Source organism: Prenolepis imparis, unplaced genomic scaffold (genome assembly GCF_030444845.1).
Source record: "Prenolepis imparis isolate NDT839.2.m4 unplaced genomic scaffold, iyPreImpa1.0 SCAF_15, whole genome shotgun sequence".
Lineage (NCBI taxonomy): Eukaryota > Metazoa > Arthropoda > Insecta > Hymenoptera > Formicidae > Prenolepis > Prenolepis imparis.
Window position 1 is genome coordinate 2,486,741 of NW_028141173.1, and position 15,684 is coordinate 2,502,424.

The following is a 15,684-nucleotide window of genomic DNA, read 5'->3' on the forward strand; positions in this document are numbered from 1 at the left end:
AGGACTAACGCCGGGGACCCCACGGCATGAGACGTAATATATGGTAGCCCTAAGACAACAGTTTGGTATATCTTTGGTGTATACCTGTGGATATATCCCGTGCCCCGTATCCACCTTCGGCACCCACTCTACCCCGAACACGGTTCAGACGACGTATACGTGTAGTATGTATATCGTTCTCCTGCGTATGCAAAGGGGAAGACGAGCGTTCGAGCTTGTTGCAACTTTGACCGCACCTGGGGACTCGTTCGTGGTTTATTTAATTGTCGCTTTCCCGGGACAGGAAAGAAGGGAACGTAAAACGCTTGTACAAGTCGAGTTGCGTAATCGAACGCACGATTTATTCTATTTAATAATGTTCCTTCAACGACAAAGACGCAAAGACGGCTGGCATAAATTTAATTATAATTTAGGTCAATGAGATATTGAGAAAGAAGAGCGAGGATTTAGGGCGTGGAACGTTTTAGTATAATTGAGGGAACAGGAAGGTGGCGCGAAAGGCACGCGGGAAACAAAAGCAACACCTCTCGTCGCGAAAAAGAAGGACCGAAGAAGGCGGGAATGTTGTTCGCCCGCGGAGTTTGTCACCGTGGAACGCTACATTATACCATTAAAGGGGAACCCGAAAATAGAAGCGACGGGCGGCTCGAGTTTTACGTGCCACATTTGCCAGGAAACTCGCGCGCGTGATTTACAGTTGGCTTTATACAGACCGTCGCGAACTAACGAGAGTCCGCTCGGCGCCATTTGGCGAAATTCCGCGCGTCTTCGATTCTCTCGCGGTATCGATAAATCCGTGTGCGAGCTGTCATAAAGCTAAATCATAAAGTTACTGACGTAACGAGGTAAATCATGTAATGTTTGGCCGCTTAGAGTTTTATCTCGCCAAAGTGTACGTTATGAATCATTGTTGGGATGTCGATATCTCGAAACGGGAACGATGCCATTTTATATCTCGAAAATACACAAAGGAATAAACAAACGTGCAAAGTCACGCGGAACGACGTCGTCCTCGTTTCGAAATGTTGATTTGAAAAAATGTCGAGGAAATTTAATTAATTATTATTAACGACGTATATACGCGAAACTTGGGACGTAAATTAACGAGAGACGCATAATCGAACGGAGGATCGAACGGAGGATGAGTCGGGATTCTTCGAGGTCTCATGACTGGAGAAATCGCGAAAAAGCTAAGCAGACGACATTCGCGGCGGGTTTCTTCCTCGACGACGAGAGAGTGATTCTCTCTGTTTTCGTGCGGACGCAACGCGGCAAAAAAATCCATCATACCGGCGACGGAGACGTGGTGCCGACATGCCATCCGCACATCCAATTATCATAAAACGCTCCAGATGCGGAGTCTGCAGTTATAGCGAATCTCGCTGCTCTCTCTCTCTCTTTCTCTCTCTCGTTGTCTCCCGATGAGACTATAAATTCTGCGCGCGTCCGAACGATACGTCCCTGTCGGAACCGCGGACCCGACTTTATTCCTGATTCCCTCTCTCGGTGGAAGAACACGAGTTTTAAGGTGATCGGAGAACCGGGGTAAACGCGATCCGAGTGCTCTGATGGATTGACTTGGTGCGCCGTGTTAACGAACACGGTGGTCCCCGCGCGTATTATGCTCGAAAAAAATTATCAACTATTCTTAGAAAAATATTCTCTCATCGTCCAGAGTAATCACTATTGACCGATGAAATTTTATTTCGACGTCGATTCGACTCTCCTCCTCCGATTTTTTATATTTAACAATATATCTCGATACTTTAAACGAATCGCGAACGACGAATTTGACTGCTTGAGTCTCGATAAATACTCATTATCCAATTAATGGATATAAAAAATACAAACTATATATTGATATTATCTATATAGATTATAAAATATAATTTTATGGAAAGTATTAATATAAATAGTATAATATAAATGAATTAATATATAAAATATAATTTTATAAAAAGTATTAACGTTCTAAGATTATATCGCGCTTATGATACTGATAGATTTAAAAATAAAATTCGCATTGAAGGAGAAGAATAAGTCGCTATCGCGCCTTTATGTCGAAAAAGAAAAAGAGAGAGAGACTCGCATCGATTCTTCCCGGACCGCGTTTACCTATGATCGTATGTAAGAGGGCACGTACCGAGGGTCCCTAAAGACCGCGGTGAAGCCGATACTTAAATCACTCCGGTCACTCAGCCTCGCAGCTCAGATTGATGTAAGGCCGTGTTTTACATTCAATTCAATTGGGCAAAAAACTGCTATCCGCTGGCGGGACGCGAGCGATGCCGGCGCATTGTGTCGACGATCCCGCCGTAAGGTCCCTTTGGACCGGTCTTTGCTTTCTTTCCATTCGTGCGGACCTCCGACTCGGTGCGCAAGAGGTAAAGGCTCGTTAGAACTGTCCGCACGCGGTTCCGCTGACACGAAATTGTCATTATCTATCACGCGCCGAAGAGGGCTCGCTGCAGAAAACGAACGATTGCAGCCCCAACTCTCTCGTTTCTTTATTCTTTATTTTTCCACAATAATTCCCGGCATTTGCCTTCCGAAAGCACAATAAATCCTTTAAATATCGATCACTTAAGGAACCAGAATATAAATAAAAAAAATATCTGCCTTATTATTGCGTGCGTAATAATATATACAGAATTTTACAATATGTCAAATTAGAAAAATGAAATAAAGTATGATTTAAATACTTTAACGCATGAAATATAGTGCACATCACAAATGAAAAAGAAAAGAGTATATTTTATAATTAAATATACCGATAATTTTATCATCTCCGTTAAAAAAAAAAAAGCCGGCGAGATCGCGCGAGAGAAGTTATTTGTTAGATCGGTGCTTCGGATATCTGAATAAATGATTGTGTCACTTGTGACGACCGTCGGGAAGATGCACCGTGTTCCGACTATTTCCTTTTTTCTGCGTGAGATCCTAGAGAGAGAGGGACAGGCGCGCGGTATTTTCCTATCGGGATCGGATCTACATAGGGGACATTATTCTCGGGACGACGTCGTTATTCGGTATGCGGGATCCCACGACGCCGCTTTTGACGTAAATTGCGAGGAGCGCCGGTCACGTTCCCGCTTTATTCCGCCGTTGTCGTTTGCGTCTCGTCGTCGCTGCCGAAGGACGTGCAAACATCCGACCGTCGTGTCGCAGGACGCACGTGTCCGCCCTGCTTCGGTCTTGGATATGTATACACGCCCTTAAGGCAGTCAAGCGCGCTTTCGAACTCTTTTTTAACCCCCTGGACACCTCGATACACTTGTGGCGCGATGTATTTTCTTGAGTCGAATTCGAGAAATTATTCAAACGGATACGGTACAAATTTCAAGTGTAATTAAATGTCTCTATACTTGTATTGTATCTTGAATATTGCAAAATGTTTTCTACAAGTTTCAATGAAATTATTTTACTTGTTAAAAAGACGATATTTTTTTAATTGAAGCGATAAATATATACATAAGAATTACTTAAAAAAGAGTATGTTAATTTAAGATCACAATTATATTTTCTTTTTCTCTTTCTCTGTTTATAAAATTAAAATTTCTACAGTCAATTGTAAGATATCATGGAAAATGCATCTGCATTCTATTATTCCCGCGTGCATGGGCGATTAAAAATGCGCTTATACGCGATTTGTCACCCGAGGCGACAGACGAATGTCGCGCGAGATACGAGTATCTTCCAATCAGATTCGTGGTTCTTTCGCTACCAATCGGAAAAGAAGAAAACGAGACGGCCGCTAATTAGTGATTCCAAGAATCGAGGCCGTTTCCATCCGGCGATCTCCTGCGTGGATCAAATCGCCGGAGTAAGATAGGCTTTTCGAAGGTGCGAAGGGTCGAAGAGAAGTGCGAGGCATTCGAAATATTCGTTGAAGAAATCGATAAAACGTGCATCGACTGAAAAGTATCTTATTCTACTGGTGCTTAATATCGATCGATATTTATCTATCACGAAATTATTAAAATTTATTTATAGTGAAAGATTAGATAGAAGAAAAATTTTTGTTCAAGTCACGAATCGTGAATATGTACAACTTGATCGACTTTGAACCATATCAAGAATAATTTGAAAAATAAATTGCAAACTTAAACAAATATCTCGCGATGTGACTTGTTTTTTTATCATAAAATTAAATAATTAATGAATGAAAATTCTTTACGAATAAAGAAACAATTATGTGCGGTTGTGATTACACATCTTTGCGAGAAGATGAAATCGTCATCCCGGGCGTCAATCTGTCTCCGATTGAGTAGAAGGGGGGGACCAATGTCGCGGCCACGACGTGAACACCGATTTTCAGTCAAGGGACGAGAGGCGACGGGAATAAAACAAGCGGGACACTAATTAGCGATTCCAGGAACCGAGAACACGAACCGTAATACAGCGCCGGACCTCTTCTCCGGCTTCTCGTCGTCGTCGGGGCCCATAACACTGGATCCGTGTCGGATTCAGCTGGAGTAACCCGTGCGGAGGATGAGAAGAGGATCGGGATACATCGAGGTAAGGGGACGGGATGGGGAAGAGAGAACCATCCGAAATATTCGGGCCAGCCACGAGTGTCAACTCACGGAATGCATTACCCTTGACCCCACATCCTCCCTTCCTTCCCCTCTCGCCGGACTTCTCTCTCACGAACTCACCCTGTCATCGAGGGAATTTTCCCCGGAATTCTTAATGCTCATCAGTACGTCGAAATTAACGACAAGGCTATCCAATGCTAATGTCCAATTTAAAATGTGTATACACGCGATACGAACTGACTTTATAATTCATAAAACGATCTTTTTTTTTCTATCTAAAATCTAAAAAAATTATATTATATTTATTTTAATACAGAAGAGTTTCGTTGCTCGGAGAATGCTTAAAGAAATGATAAATGGAGAACATTTTAATGGAATCTAGAGTTTTAATATCTAAACTTGAGAATTGACGGTAATATTCAACGGATTGTGTGTAATTTTGATCTGTCAAATTTAAATGATGCAACGAGAACAATGATATCTTACGTCAACGTTGATTTAATCTTATAATCTCATCGCAAATAGCTATTTATCCTAACATTATTTATATTGTCCAGCGCAATTACGATTTTTTTTAAAAAGATCTTTTCATTATTATATCGTCAGATGCAATTACGATATAGAAGTATAACAGGGTCCTATCAATTATATCGAAAATAGGTCGCTCACCTCGGAGGTCTTGCGACACACTTACGCGTTACGGGTACGGATACGTGCAGGCTCGAAAATAATTTGGTAATTGTAAAAGCGTAATGTCCGTGCAATTACACGCGACGAAGAAATCGAAAGAATTATCATGGCTGACAGCGGGCGAATTGAAATCTTTTTGTACGCCCGTCAACTTAACGATCCTACGTGATGTATCGTTGCGCGCTTATTGTGTCTCGCGCTGATGTAAAATCTTGGACGCGTCTAAACGTTTTTTACGGACAACACAGATACTACATGATACATGAATATTACGCCTTCATTAATCAATTTCAGCATTTAATTCAATTAGCCGTATTACTCTCGATTTAATGATATGTAAATTAAGTTTTTAAAAAGAATAGAAAGTTTTTTAAGTGCAATGCTTTTTCATCATCTTTCTCGTTTATGTTTAAGAGAGAAAAGTAAAAGTTAATTACGATGATTAAATCCTTTTGGATTTCTTTGCGATGTTAGCGTTAGTCAGTCTGGTGACTGATGAAATACATTAGGAATACCGTAGATAAGAAGTCGGGGATGAAGTAATAAATCCTGAGCTCGTTATTCGCGTCGAGTAAAAGAATTCCCGATACAGGTCGGTTAGAGAGATTCGTGTGAATCGTTTCGGATAATAGTGTTATCAGACGCGGCTCGTGTAGGACACGATGTGTTTCTGATACCAGGACCGAGCTACCTGAGCCAAGGGGCTGAGAGAAGTGTTCGAGCATCGCAACATTTCGAACAAAACGCAAGATAAAATAGAATTCTTTTCTTTCATTAAAATCACCCACCCCAATATGCTACATATATAAAAAAAATATCCTCTCACTCGAGAGAGAATATATATTATATTTAGAAATATTATGATTCTTAATTATGTTAAAGCCAGTGGTATAATTCTTAGAGAGGTATTAAACAAGTTTACATGTAACACTCTTATATATCTCGTTCAAATTGTCGTGTTACATCAAATAATTCTACGTGACATTATTATTCTATATATACTTTCTGATTCATTTACATTTTCATTAAATATAAAGGAAGAGATAACTTGTGCAGATGTTTACAGACTCGTTCGCTCACAGCTTAGCGGTTTTTCTACATACAGCTGTACACATTGAGCACAAATTTATCTCTCTGTCTTTCTCTTTCTCTCTCTCTGTTTTGCTTCCTCTTTCTCACGTGTGTGTATATATATGTATATGTACAGCTACTAAATTCGAAATCGTGGACGCGCGCGCAGACAGGGGTAAAACTACCGATCGGGTCCAAGAGCGGCGCGACGCGGCGACCATTTCATTTAATTAAGACTTGTTTTTATTTTTCTGCGGTAAACTCGTTCGGGTATTTTAGGAAGCGATCTGTGCTCGAGTCAGCGGCTTATCTCGTCTCTACTCGGGCTCTACTCTTGAATTAATTTATTGATTTACTTAATAGGATAATATGTTATCGCGACGCATACGTACACTAATTCAATAAGTATGTGGAAAATCGCGGGGAAAAATTCAATAAAAACATAAGTTGTTGACGATCGCAACACCTGAAATTGACACGAGACAAATAATAAATCCCGATTTGTCAATTGACGATCCATCGCTTTATCGGAAAATTAATCACTGCAAATGGCTACTTTACGCGAAATCTCAAAGTTTCAGCACGCAAAATGAACGTTAGAATAATTGCAACAACGCGTCGAATAAATTCAGATATACAACGAGTTTAATACTCATATAAAGCAGGAAAGCCCCGGAGAAGAACGTTACTTCTTCTCAATAATAATTCTCAAGTACCAGCGAAACAGGTTACGGCAGATTTATAAAGAACTAGTGGATTAATAATCGCCGACATGCCTGCTGGGGAATAGTCTCGCGTTCGTTTCTATATCTCACAACGAGACTGTCGAGGCTCCTAAAGAATAATTGTCGCGTATCAATGTAAGAAACGTCTCTTTAAAAATCTTCCTAGACGTTATGAGAAATTAAGATTGATTTTGATATAACTATTTGATTTAAATATTTAATACGCGATACGATTATTTTATTTCTCACGTTTAGATTATGTAATTGAAATAATTTTGAGATGGCAAGACTAAAATAATATAAATAAATAATATAAAATGTTTAAAAATATATATATTTTAAACATTTGCAAAAAGATCGATTTATACTAAATAAATAAATAAATTTGCTAATTTCAGATATACATATTTAAATATGACGAAGGGACAGAATTTTTTCATAATTTCCAAATTATTATCACAAATAGCTCGCAGTCGAATATATATTAATTAGACTGGTTAATGGTCGTTGCGATGATAATTTGAGAAAATTTTTCTGGCAAAGATAACTCTCTCGCGCGTTCGCGATCGTTAAAAAGCGCAGAATTCAACTCTCGCGTACGGTGTGATGGAGCGGAAAAAAATTTCATCTGACCGACGTTAACGCGCGCGAAATAATGTTTATCCGCGTCTTTTCCTCGGACATATGGAAACGCACTGCCGAATCTATTGTCGCGGCAAAAAGAACAGTTGAGGGAAGGAGAAAGAGCGCGCGGTGAAAAAAAAAAAGGAAATAACGAAACGGAGACAAAGAGGGCGATAAAAAGACGCGGCAGTGAAGGGGACGCGAGAAAGGCGAAGGCGGCGGGAGAGCGAGATGGAGACGGATCCGGAGAGGGTTGCTCGTACCCAGGTACCCCCGATTCTGGGAAACATGTTCTGCCAGCTTGTTAGGTGTCCCCAACAGTTCTCTAATATATGACTGGCACTCTCTACCCTTTTTCGAGGGAGGAGAACGAAAGAGAGAGAGAGAGAGAGAGAGAGAAAGGGGGACAGGACTAGGTCCTCTACGAGAGAACGTTCAGTTAGAATGCCGTCGGACTTACCTGGATCCACAGCCGCGACGACGTTCCTGCGCGCCCGCTCGTTCCGGTCCCCGTTGTTTTACGGCGACAAAAAAAGCGCTCCCTCCTCTTCCTTCTTCTCCGCAGCATTGCGCGATAATTAATGGACCCGTGCACAGCGAGAGAATCCGTTCTCCGTCGATTTGATTGATGGTGGCTGCTGGCGTTCCTTTAAAACGGTCACGTGGGTCGTGACCGTGATACCGCTCCGGCATTTGTACTTGCACGTCGCTCTCTGGAAAATCACGAACAATCGTTTCTTAGCGTTATTTATCGTGAGTGGACGCGCGTTGTTAGATTAATCATCTGTCAGTTATGCCTTCCTCGCTCGAATATCGTGTCACTCGCACTTAATAATTGCAACAGATCTAATAAACATAGAAAGGAGATCGCATTGCATATCCTCTCAAATATAGAATATTTTAACATATATAATATATAATGAAATTTTGCGCCAAAAAATTCGAGGGAAAAAAAGATTAATATTTCGAGTTTCGAATTATGTAATCGAGAAGCTGACAAATCCGCGTGAAAGCGATCGGGATCGGATTTTCGAGATCGAACAGCAGAGAGGGACAAAGGTCTATCGATCATCGCTGAAATCAATCGGCTACTCCGCGCGCGCTTCCTCCTCCCGGACGAGGTCGATGATGTCTAGTCACAACACCATTGTTTCAATGACCCGCTGCCCCGCCCAGTAGGTGGCACCACCCTTCACATACTAATGAGCCGACCAGTTTCAAGGATCATCAACACGCGGAAAGAGAGAAAGAGAAAGAAACAAGGTGTTGAGATGGCCGGACCTTCCTCTCGAAGAATCACCTAGATTCTCTTGTTACTCCATTTTTTTCCACGTAATAAGCCTGTCGAAAGATTTTGCACTCGAGATTACATTCCGGCTACATCTCGGCTCTACTTAATGAACTTGTAGTTCCTTCTTATGTTCTAAGATGGTAATAAGATGACCATTTATCCTGAAATGCGTCGAGGATAATTTCTATGTATCCAGAGGATCCATTAACCCCGCGACCGAAGAGAGAGACTACAAAAGTGTCATTCAAAACTTATCGCCTAACAAGTACTAAAGCAACGTGTTATCAGAACGAGAAATGAAGGGAAGAGAGACGGGCTTTCGACGTAAACCGATCAATCGTGCGCACGAGGTATCGATACCAGCTGGAAATGAGGCAGCTCCGTGACGTCCGTAACATCCGGCGTGAATGAGGCGCTAACGATCAGTGATTACCACGTACGGGAACCCTGCACGGGTAACGCACGCACGCACGCCGACGAATAATCACGCATGCGAGTAGGTAGGTGAGGATGTCCATCAATCCTGCGGGACCTCCCGCGACGTTTCTCATCTTCTCACCGTACCCGACACGGGGCGTCGTCTCCCGCCAACCCCCCCGCGAGACTCTCGGCGCGAAGAAGCGTTTCTTCTGACGCGCGAAATCAATGAGCCACCAACGGCTACCACATCGTCCAAAGACGCGTGCGAAATAAGGTGCGCGGTTGAATGGGATTTGCAACGTCGCGAACATCGGTCGCAGAAAGATCGGCAAGGTAAATGATAAATAAGCGAAGTGAGAATTTTTTTTACGACGTTCTGTAATCCGTGAATAGGAAATTCGAGTAATATTTCGACTTTAATATCCGTTCGCGCTATTACTTTTACGTGTTATTAATAAAGATCCGCGATATATTCGGAGTAACTAAGTTTCCAGCATCACAATAGGCTTCATTCATATGTCTGGTGAGAAATTCTTTCATCAATCGCTTAGTCGATTCGTGAACACCACCTGGGGTTTTTCGTGCCACATCGGCGCAAGATTAATACGCGGTAGACTTTTAAAATTAATATCCACCGTTAGTCAATATCCTTTCACGTCGTAGTTCGCCTTTTACCAACAATTATCCTTTACCAGAAACCAATTTCTAAACAACATTCATATGTAAAATATCTATAAATAGACGTATACGGACATTTATTACTTTGACATTTTCAAATATCTGTTAAATATAGCAAATGTGTTTCTATAAATAATATACAATTCTCTCCTTAAAAAGGTAAAATAAAATTCAACAAACAACTCTTTCTCTGCGAAATAGATGTTACGATATAATTTACATCTCTTCGGAGGCCTCAAACTCTTAATTTTTAAGACAAGTCATGTGTGAAAAAAAGATTCGATTACGCTACTTTACGTAATTATCTAAGGATATGCTTAGATAGATTTAAAGGTATAGTATGGATTATATTGGTGGTGAGAATCCGAAGCGACGTGAATAAAAGCGAAATTACACCGGTAAATCGAAGAGGATCGAGACGTAATGCACGGGGATATAATGCCTGGAAGTATAGACAATGGACACTTACGGGCTGAGAATGCGATAACTCTATACGCGATCGACCGACGGAGGTGGCGAGACGTGCAAGTGGAAGAGGTTCGCGAGGGCGAGGAAGGGCAAAGGGGTGAGAGCGAGAGAGGAGGCGTGGAGGATCACGATTTACCCATACAAAATCGCGCCGCGCGCGTATCGTACACGACGGTAATCAAACCCATAAATCCGAGGCATAACCAACCTCTGACACAGATTCTCTCTACCTTTTTATCTCTCGCACTCGGTAGTAGTGAATCGCCGATTTCGCCGGATAAGTCCGAGAGTTCGTTTTGCACTCTCTCTCTTTCGCTCTCGTCGAAGCATTTCCTTATAATTATCACGTCCCTCAAATATCTTGTCGCGATAGCGGTAGCGAGATATGTCGGATCAATGATTATTTATAAATATTTTTAATATTATTATTTATAAATATATCCTCGAGTTCACAAAAAATATGCAAGATTACGAACATAAAATTTTGTATTACAGTAGATATAAAAGAGCAATATTCTCTCGAAATTTGATGATTGGAATTATGAGAAAGAAAATTTTTATATTTATTTTTATATTTTTATCAATTTTATAAGCCATATTTTCTTAAAAAATTACAAAAATTTAGCAGTATACAGAGCCGCGGATTATAATTACGGGAGGAATAAGATGCAACGATCGTGAATGCACTTTAGGTCTCTGAAACGCAACGCGCGATTATTGCATAATTATTTTTTCAAAATCCCTTTTTGCGCCAAATGTATTTACAACACCCTCTCACCGGACTCCCCTTTCTTTCGCGTCGAAACATTCCCGAGATTTTTTTCTGGCCAAAGAGAGCAGGGCCCTCGAAGCCGCCCTCGCCGGGCGGGTCTCGGAGTGTACTTTGTGCCTGGCGAGAAATTGCAGAAGCTTCGAAGGCTCGCTCTCGCGCATCCTCGCCCTAAGGGCGAGAGAAATCCCTCGACGCGCGCGGTGCTCGATCGAGCGAGGCCGCAGCATAACATTAAAGAGAGCCGGGTCCCGCTCGTCGGCGGATTAACGTTGCGTTTGCCGTTTGCACGCTTCGAACGACGAAGTGCATCGAGGAGAGAGAAAGAGGGAAGGCTTTGCAGGGCTGCGTGCGCTCGCTCGTGTGCACCACGGGATGGGCGTGGTGGTGCACGGAGAGCTCCGGCTATCGAACTGCTCTATCGCTAATAAATCTGCGGCTCAACTAGAATCTGCCTCGAGTTATACGAGAGGCAGCGGATAACGACGGATCGACCGCGCCGCGTCGATCCGTCAAAAAAACCCCGCGCACCGCCATTTTTACGATCGACGATGATGCTCCGATGAGGCTCTGGTAGTTGCCTTCATTATTTCGCAAGCTCTCTTTCTCTATCTACCTATCTTTATAGCGCGGCGAGCTCCTCGTGATCGTTGAGAGTATCCCATAGTTTTTATTTCGTTTATTTAGAAGAGCGTTTTATCTTTCCGCGATACATAGTTGGATATTTTATTGCGTAATAAAGGTTCGCGAATTTTTAAACTTGTCTAAAGTTAGAACGTAATATCAATATAAAAACATAGATTTTCCTCGCCGGAGAGAGAAATATATAATTGTATAGAAATAATTTAATTTTTTAAGGCCTTTATAAAAAATCAATATAATGTATTTATCACAACAAATACTGCATTTTCGAATATATTTATAAAATAACAAGAAAGTACTGTATCGAAAGACGTACAAGTAGAGTCATCTGTCGAGAAATTCTGAAAACTGCAGAACGCAGCTAGATATTAGATGCATAAAATGCACCGTGCCTCGACTCATATTCTAGATAGAGAGAGAAAGAGACATTTAAATACAGATATTACTAATCAAAAATCCCGTCATCGATGTCACTTTGACGTCCATTGCCCAAAATGTAAAATAAAGCGAGACGAGATTAAAATCGAATCTCTGTACGCATTTCTAAGCCTAATAAACCATCGAACGAGCGATCAATAACAGCTGTTCTAATCGAGAACTGTGCCAACTGTGTCTGATGTAGAATTTTTTTTACGCCGGTCAATCGATCCGAATAAATTAAAGCCGTGGCGCGGGGGCACGCTTGGATTTGTCATTGATTCCTGGCAGGCCGCGGGTCAGGGTAGCACGACGCCTAGGAAGTGGCTGAAACGGTTTTGTGCCGGGACATCAATACTTGCACTCCACCACGGGGGACCCGCACATTACCCGATAATAATAATAATAATAACAACGGCCTATACCTCTCGCGACGCGAATTACGCCGGCGATCGTTATTACCCCCCTCGCGCCCGGCCACGCCGGATGGTGAAACGCGTCTCTCGCCTTTGATCCCTGGACGAAAGCGTTGTCCAGGTTGTCAAGGAATTCAGCAACGCGTGTATCTGACATTATCTGTCGCATCAAACTTTCTACCGTCAAACAGGCTCGGAGCGACGCTATATCGATTCTCGTCGCTATTGATGTCGCTTGCAATTGCGCGCAATCCGTCTCGGTTCCCTCCGCGAGAGCAGAACTTTTTATTCATCCATTAATCCAATTAAAATAATTAAGATCTTTTTGTGAAATTAATATAAAATATTTGCACAAAAAAGGGAGATCGAAACCGTACAACACTTGGTACATATTATCTTTTCACGTTAATAGAACCGAAGGCGAAGACGATATCAAGATGAAAAGATCTTCCGGTAGCATCCAGCGTTTCCGCCATCGAGGGGGCGTTTGTGAGCGCGGCAATTTGCGAGATAGTTTGTAAGAGTACTTGCACCGATTGTCCCGCGGGCATTAATTGATTGTGTTACTGCGTGTTGTATGCAACGGAGGAAATCGAGCGCGACGATCAACCGAAACGAGATCTGCATCTACATCTGCATCGCGCTTTGAAACAAAATACTCCCGCGAAATTGGCGAGGATCGAAAAAGAGTATATCCGATATGTCCTTAAATTATTCAAACGTATAATTATACATCGATTAATTATGCGCGTTCGACACTTGATTAATTGACAATATTTAAGAGCGAAACAAAATAGAGATTTTTAATTGTATCGTCGTAATCACACGCAGATACCGTGGGAGAGATTCTCGAGAGTGCAAACTTCTTTCTGTGCAAGCGAGCAGAGAGAAACGCAAAGAAGGGATAAACATGAAATAACAGAAAAAGAGGGCAGAAGGAGGCGGGGGATGTGGGGAAAAATGAGGCAAAACTGTATCGGAAGATAATAATGGGGTAGCCGTTATGCGGTGATCGAGTCCATTCACCGAAGAAATGGAAGAGCACGATGCAACCGAGACACCAGCTAGATGCAATTTGATGATGTTCTCTCTCCGTAAAAAAATTTCTAGGCAATAACTTATTTGTGTTTTTTGCTCGCGCACACCTGTGTATCCTCCGCGTCGCGGGAATCTACCCTAGAAACGATAATTATCTGCGGCAGCCGTGATATAATTAAGTAACATTTGATGAATGGACGCGTTATAGATCGACTGTTTAATATTTAGCAAAAAATGTTCAATATATATCGACGAATTAACGGGTTCAGACAATTTTAGAAAAATGTTATCATATTTATATATGTATATAAATTTCATCGAAAAAAAGTTTTCAAGTTAAACAATCATAACGTGACATTTCCATTTCGATTCTTGACGTCGAATTTAAATTTAATTCAACCTGAATAATTTATTGTCACGCGATTTCGATGAATTCGCAGAATCGGTCTATTATTCGAGTTTCGAGAAGAGACTTTCGTGAATAAAATTTAAAAAATTTTTAGGATTAAACGGGGAAGAGGGTGGCGGGAAGAAGGAATGGCAAGACTTTTCGATCGGGTCCGTTCATCGAAGGAATGTTAGCGCTCACACTGTCTCGGAGCCAATAAATTTTTCACATAACCTGTACCAATAAAATGAGATAGCGGGAGTAGAGGAGAGCATCGACGCGATCCTGAAACAACTATACTTATCGAGGATCGTGCCTCGCAGGGTCTGATGGAGCCCCGCGTTTTCAGTCCCGCTTCTGTAATTACTATCTTCTTCGCGTATATAAGGATCGTTGTGCCTCTCTTTTACTCAGTTTCATGCCAAAAATCCCGACAACTTTTTCGGTTCGCATCACAATAGGGGCAATAGTCGCGCGATTATCTCCCTTCCAAGCATATACATATATATATACATCGTTTCTCTCTCTTCGCTATAAATTTTACCTAATAACGTTATAATACGAAATAATATGTCACAATCGCGTGACAATATTAGACTCGTACACTGAGAGAATTTTCTCTTAGAATTTACCCTGAAAATCATGGTAATCGTGGGACAATATAATATAGAAAGAATTTTATGAGAATTTCTCTCATTAATATTTATCACAATAAAAATAATATCTATCACAATAAAATATAAAACATATTTGATTAATTTTACTAAACTGCATAGTAAAATTGATCAAACATATTTTATACTTTGTTGTAATAAATATTATTATTTTTATGTGATAAATATTAATTAGAAAAATTCTCATAAAATTCTTTCCAAACCATATTGTGGTCCCACAATTACCATGATTTTCAGGGTAAACTCTAAGAGAAAATTCTTTCTGTGTAGCCTTTTCTCACGCCGAAAGCGCGTCGGTGAAGGAATATCGTTACCCCCCGCATTTTCCCCCGCGTCCAGTTTTCCCTATATACATATATTTTTATATATATATATATATATATATATATATATATATACCGACGATCGTGATAAACCATCGGACAATAATAAACAATGCGTGAAACGACAAGTACAGTCAGAGGAGAGGCGGGGGAGGGAGAGGAGGGCGCGACCAGGGGCATTTCGCGAGATGCTATCGTATCCGTGGGACTCGCAGCGCCCGGTAGCGGAGCGCAATCAATCATTCGTACCGGATAAAATATAAAATACGGTACACCGGCAGGCCGCGATGTGTGTTTGCCGTTTTATTTATTTGCACGGTCATGCAAGCTACGAGGAATTAACGTATTTTTTGCACGCGACCTCCTCCTCGCCAGGATGACGGCGGGTCGATGGCGAGTACCTAAGCTTTCGTTATCGCCGACGCATTAAAACAGAACCGCGATAAATTTAACAATCTTTTTTTTTAATCTGTTCCCTCTATATCCGCGACACATTTACTTCGGCGCGACGC